The sequence below is a fragment of the Sylvia atricapilla genome, chromosome 3, assembly GCF_009819655.1.
Source record: "Sylvia atricapilla isolate bSylAtr1 chromosome 3, bSylAtr1.pri, whole genome shotgun sequence".
Taxonomy (NCBI): domain Eukaryota; kingdom Metazoa; phylum Chordata; class Aves; order Passeriformes; family Sylviidae; genus Sylvia; species Sylvia atricapilla.
The window spans coordinates 40810611-40816610 of record NC_089142.1 but is presented as its reverse complement, the minus strand read 5'-3'; the positions used below and the strand labels follow the sequence as shown (position 1 = coordinate 40816610).

The window sequence follows — 6000 nt, the reverse complement described above, 5'->3', positions numbered from 1 at the left end:
TTGCAACCACAGAATAAGTCACATTCCCATTCTAACAAGTTTGCAATTTAGAGGGAGCAGATGGACCCAGACATATGGCAGGGCGGAGGCACTATGAGACACAACTGATCTCACAGCATCCTCTTGCCTAATGTTGCTGACCTTGTGTAAAACTAATGGCCAGTTTTGGGATGGTATTTGAAGAACAGGGAAATCAACATCTGGAATTTACATCCCCTTGTAATAAAAATAAGAGAAAATTTAGGAGCAGAAATTAATATATAAAAATGTGCATATATTAATCACTTTTCTCTGATTATAGTGCTATATGATATACATCAGTAGACAAAGTTTCGTAGAATCATGGAATAATTTGGGCTGGGATAACCTTGAAAGGTCATCTAGTCCAACCCCTCTGCCATGAGCTCTAGACCATGTTGCTCAGAGCCCTGTCCAATGTGGCCTTGAATGTATTCAGGAATGCAGCATCTACTGCCTCTCTGAGCAATCCATTCTTGTGTTTCACCCTCCTCATTGTAAAAAAATTCTTACTTAAACCTAATCTGAATCTACCTCAGTTAGTTTAAAGCCACTACTCCTTTTCCTATTGCTACAGGCCCTCCTAAAGAAATTTACCCCCATCTTTCTTGTAGGCCTCTTTAAGCTGCTGGGAGGCTGCTATAAGGTCTTCTCAGAGCCTTTTCTTCTCCTGGCTGAACAGCCTCAGCTCTCTCATCCTTCACAGAACAGCTGCTCCAGGATTGTCTCCATGGCTCTCTCCTGGGATCATTCCAACAGGTGCATGTCTTTCCTATGCTGAGGATCCCAGAGATGGATGCAGCTCTCCAGGTGAGCTCTCAGGCGGTCAGAATAGAGGAGCAGAATAATTTCCTTTGATCTGCTGGCCACCCCTCTTTGATGAAGCCCAGGAAACAATTGGCATTTTGAGCTACAAGTGCATATTGCTGGGTCATATCCAGCTTTTCACCCACTAGTACACCCCAGTCCTTCTCAGCAGGGCTGCTCTCAAGCTCTTCATCCTCCCATCTGAGTTGATACTGGCAGTTGCCCTGACCAGATGCAGAATCTTACACTTCAAAATTCAGAATTCCTAACATCAGTTCCTGCATAAACATGCCTTTTGGCTCCCACTACCACCTTATTATTAATTGTCAAACCTAAGCAGGTTTCTCTGTTAAGATAATCATCAAATTACCTGGGTTATGGTGCAGAGAATAGATGAATGTATAAGAATTCATCAGTCTATATTCTTTGGAGTGGTTTTATTTTTAAAAAGTTGCTTTCTTAAAAAGAGTAATGTGCTTGTGATATGAACTGTTATAAACAATAACAAGTAAATTATGGTAGTTTTCTTTTGATTTTTCTGTGTGTTGCTGTGGAATTTATCAGATCTTCCTTAATCAGGAAACCCAATGCTGCCTATACCCAAATTAAAATTATGATCTTGTTTGTGACAAAAATAAATGTGTATTTTTATTTCAAGACAGCCTATTGGTCTTTATTTTTTTTTATGTAAAACTTGACTGTGGATAGTTATGCAGGTGCTCTTCATCCTACTATTTAAAGCTAGCCTTATTTCTCTTCTGAGGTTGTCTTGATCAGCTGGGTAGCTATGAAACCTGAGTATTTGTACTAGAAATTTACAACAGGACAGCTGCTTAAAATTTTCTGTATAAATCAATCCCAAAACACTACTGTTTTCAGCCAAGAGAGCCTAATCCTTTGAGTGTGTTATCACTGTGAAGGAAAATAAACTCACCCCAGCCAAGAGCAATAGAAATTCATTTGTAATAAACTGGAGAATGTATCTGAATCTGTTCTTAAACAAACAACAAAAAAAAAAAAAAAGAAACCTCACAGAGCAATTCTGTATTTCAGGTGTGTTTTTTCAAATGGACCAGGTCATCTGCCCAGGTGAATGCAAGAAGGTGAGAAAAGATGTCCCTGATTATAGAGAGGAGGAAAAAGCCTTGGAAAACAGGAATACCAAGAAGAAGCCAGTTACAGGTCCCACAGTCATTGCTCTGCCTTAGCAAGAAGAGTTCTGTTGAAGCTGAGAACTGCAGTGAGTCAACATGCACAGGTCAGGGATCTTGGGGGCCCTAGCAAAGTGGTAAAGACAAGACAGTATTTTTTGGAGCCTGGTCCAAGGCAGTTTCAGTGTATTTTAATCAAAGAGGAATATGACTTGCTTCTAATTTTTTTTCTTATTTTTTTCATTTCTTTTAAACTCCAGGGGACATTGTAATCCCCATCTTCTCTACTTTCAGTCTTGTCCCTGCTGTAGACTGAGAACTGGTGTGATCTATTGTTAATGTTTGAATGGATTTCTGTTTGGGGTGGGATACCAAATGTAGGCCTGCTGAGCCACAGAAAATAAATAATGGACAGGAAAACTTACTTTCCAGGATGAAGTGAAGAGGGATGGGGAGTAGGGGTTAGTGAGGGAGGGGCTGGAAAGGTAGTTGGTTAAGATTTATTTGCAGACATGTACAACTATCCTGTTTGAGTTGCATTTGAATTAATTAACTTCATCTGTGTAAACTGGGTCAGTATCCTGTAATTTCCTAAGGGTATGGCAGTATCAGGAAACTAAATAGTCAGCAGAGCTGGTTGAATAGTTAAAATAACTGATTTACAAATAGTTCCAGGAATAAAACCACTGAGTTTCATTTCTGATGATTTATTGAGCAATATAGGAAAATTTATCTTACCTGAAAAATGTCCTTTCTGTAAGAGGGGAAGTCCACAGCTCCTTGGGTTTTCCTCTCATACTTTCCACTCTCTGAAGGCAGAGCCAGGCTGGTCAAATGAGGCCATACATCAGCAAATTTCACCAGTTTCCAGTGCAATTCCATAGAAAGTAGTCTTTTACAGCTTAATTCACAGCTAAACTGATAAGGAAGAGAGGGGAAAAAAAAAAGAACCACACAATCCCTGCTGCACAAAAGTTTAAACTTCCCTGACAATTGCTTTTATGTTCCATAGCATCTCTGATAAAGATACGAACATCTCGGAGACAAAGAAAGCATTTATTAATATAGCATGTTTTGCAAGTTTGCTTGACTCAGAACTGCCCTTCTTGTGCCAGGTGGGTAGATGAGGTTTCCAGCTTTCTTGCTAGAAGAAATTAAATGCTTGCAACCATTCTCCTAGGAAGGACTACAAGTTTAAGATGATACAGTACCCATGAGGTGTCAGGGAAAACAAGAAAATGGTGAATGCAAAAAGTATGTCTTGGTTCCCTCCTTTTAAAAAAAGAAGAATATCAGCTCAGAGACAGCATGTGAAATGTGCTGCTTCCTCCAGATAATGGCAGGATATGAGGAGGTTTGCCTGTATGGTCTTGAGACCTTAAGATTATAGTGAAAAAAATTTAATATGTTTCTGTGCATGCTGAAAAAAGCTGCCTACTTCTATGGCTCATAAATATTTAAAAGAGAGAAAGTTATTGCTGGCTTTTAGAGCTTTGGCAAAGTACTGATTTAGTCACCCAGCAACTGGAGTCTTACCAACTGGTTGTTGTTTTAATTTTTAGTTAATGAATAAGACTACAGATTATCATGATGTGAGATTTCTGAATGAGTTATTTCATTTACTTGCTCTTTAGGGGTTCTTTTTTGACCTCATAGTTTCTCAAAGATTTTTAGAGGATTTTTTTCCAGTGTTTGTGGCATTTGTGTGGTTCGTATATGGCTAAATGAAACAAGAAAGAAACTAGTTCTGTTAACTAGTACAACTTCTCCTAGATGAGACTATAACCTTAAAACACAGTGTTTACTGAAAAGATGATAAGGCTAAAAGCCTTCAAAGAAGAAAATTTAGCAGAATTTCAGACAGAAAAAGAAAATATAATTATTGCATATTCAGTGAATTTAATTTCCAGCTAGGAACCCTTTTCACAATAGCAGAGATTTGAAAAGTCTTGTATCTGCTTTTGAGAACTGCTCTGAGGCTTTTCACAGTTTAAAGTGATCTAGAAACCGAGCTCATTTATCACCTCCAGTAAATAAAAAAAAAAATCTTTTTATTTCTAACTATATCTCTATTGCTAGATAAATGAGAGAGACTGATAAATTCTTTGAGTGTATCCTGTCTGCTGGCTATATTCTCAAGGCTGAAAAAAGTGTGGTGAATCCATGTGGATAGCCTGCTTTAGTTCTTCCTCCTATATCTTCTTAATTTTTTCAGTGTAAGGGTAAAATTTTGTTGATATACAACCAAGAATTTTCGAGTGCATCCTGCCTCTCAAAGGAATTACAATATGCAAGCAATATTTTCCTTCATCTTACGCCATCTTGCTTTCTTCACGGTCTCCAAACACAGGGATGAAATGAAGAGCCTTGAAAATTAATTTTGAAGATGAATGACCAGAAGTTTCCCTATTTTGTTTTTTTCAGCAAATCAAAGCTATATCAGCAACAAGCTACATGGTCTTGCAGATGCAGACACAGATGTAGAGGCCTCTGAACTACTTCCAAAACTGGAAGCAGCACAGTCACCACATCAACATGATGCCCTATCATAATTAACTAATGGCTATATGGCTGCCACAACCCACTCAAATATTGTGCACAGCTCTATGCACTCTAGACAAATTGTATTTTTGCCAATTTTTTTGCTGTATCTATCTGTGCACTCTCACTGCAGTGCATGATAAAAATAATGCTGCATGGATATGTTAAAAAAAAAAAAAGTAAAGAGCCTTGCTAAAAATTAAGCCAGTGCAAACAAACCTTGGATAAGAATAGGTTATTAAGGTATGTTTCTTCAGTCTAATTTAGAGCAGGCTCTCAGGAGCAGTAGTGATAAAAGAAGCAACATAAACGATGGCATTTAATTAAGTATTCACAGTTAATTTTTCAGATTTAAGCCTCACTTCCATCTATTTTTCCTATTATTCTGTTATATTTAGTGGTTTTTGACCACTATGACAAAACACCTCAACATATGTTCAACAGTAACCTGTGTGTATGTTTACCATAAGATCTTTCTCATGTCTTGCTGGAAAACTGCTGAGCATCCTGTCTTTCAGTTTTCTCTCGTCTTTCTGTGATTACTGAGCATGTCTACTCTCATATTACCTCATTTTTTAATTTTCCTCAAAGAAGACCTGAGAATCAGCATATCTAAAGGAGGTAAGGTAATAAGTTACTACACTCAGAATAGAGGATATTTTTAATTCTAAGTGGATGAATGAAAGTTGCTTGATATGGCTTACTGAAGAAAGTAATGCCTATTCATTACCGAAGTGGAAGAGTATACTGGATGCAGTTTTGCAATTTGCAAGGGACACAAGACCTGTCCTGAGCCTTGTAGGCTTTATTGTATATTCCACCCTGGAGGGTGGTGTAAAAATTCCTGATTTGGAGATGATGCACAAATTGTGGCAAGTACATTAGAGGCCAGGATAAGAAGTTTAAAAAAATCCTGACAAGCTGGAGGAAGGACCTGAAAAAACAGGATGTGTTTCAATAAAAACAAGCAGAAAATACCATAGTTAGGAAAAAAAAAAAAAAAAAAAAAAAGGCAGTTGGACACTGAGAAAAAAACACCAGTTACCAAGAAGATGATCGAGATATTACGAAGGACTGTGAGTTGAAACTGAGTCTTGATTTAAAAAAATTAAGAGGAGGTGCTGGGACAAAAAGCAAAGATAATGCTGAGAAATGTTAGGTAATCTTTCCACTCTGCTTAGCTGAAGTACTACCTCCACTTTGTGACAGTAATCCTCAAAAAGAATGTGAACCAAGAGAGCCAGTCTGCAATAGAGCAGTGATAGTCACTGTGGGCTGGTCATATAAATATTGAGGAAATACTAAAGTAGTCTTGGGGAAGAATACAAGAAAAAGAAAAGAATGACTTGAACGATGTCACACATGGATAGAGAAGGCAGAAACATTTGGCTTAAATTAAAACAAGAAAACTCAGGCTATATATTGGAAACTCTCTAATGGAAGGATGATAACTGACCCCCTGGACAATTCAGAGTACGTGTCT

The 6000-nt window shown here is 37.8% G+C and overlaps 1 long non-coding RNA gene across 1 annotated transcript in view; it reads left to right on the top strand.

Moving 5' to 3' along the window:
- The first annotated feature begins 4228 nt into the window (after positions 1-4228).
- The window catches only part of LOC136358403 (uncharacterized), a 92071-nt gene continuing 90299 nt past the window's right edge, over positions 4229-6000 (top strand). The window contains exon 1 of the long non-coding RNA XR_010743084.1: positions 4229-4680. This is a non-coding gene — a long non-coding RNA (uncharacterized lncRNA). The remainder of the gene's footprint in view (positions 4681-6000) is intronic.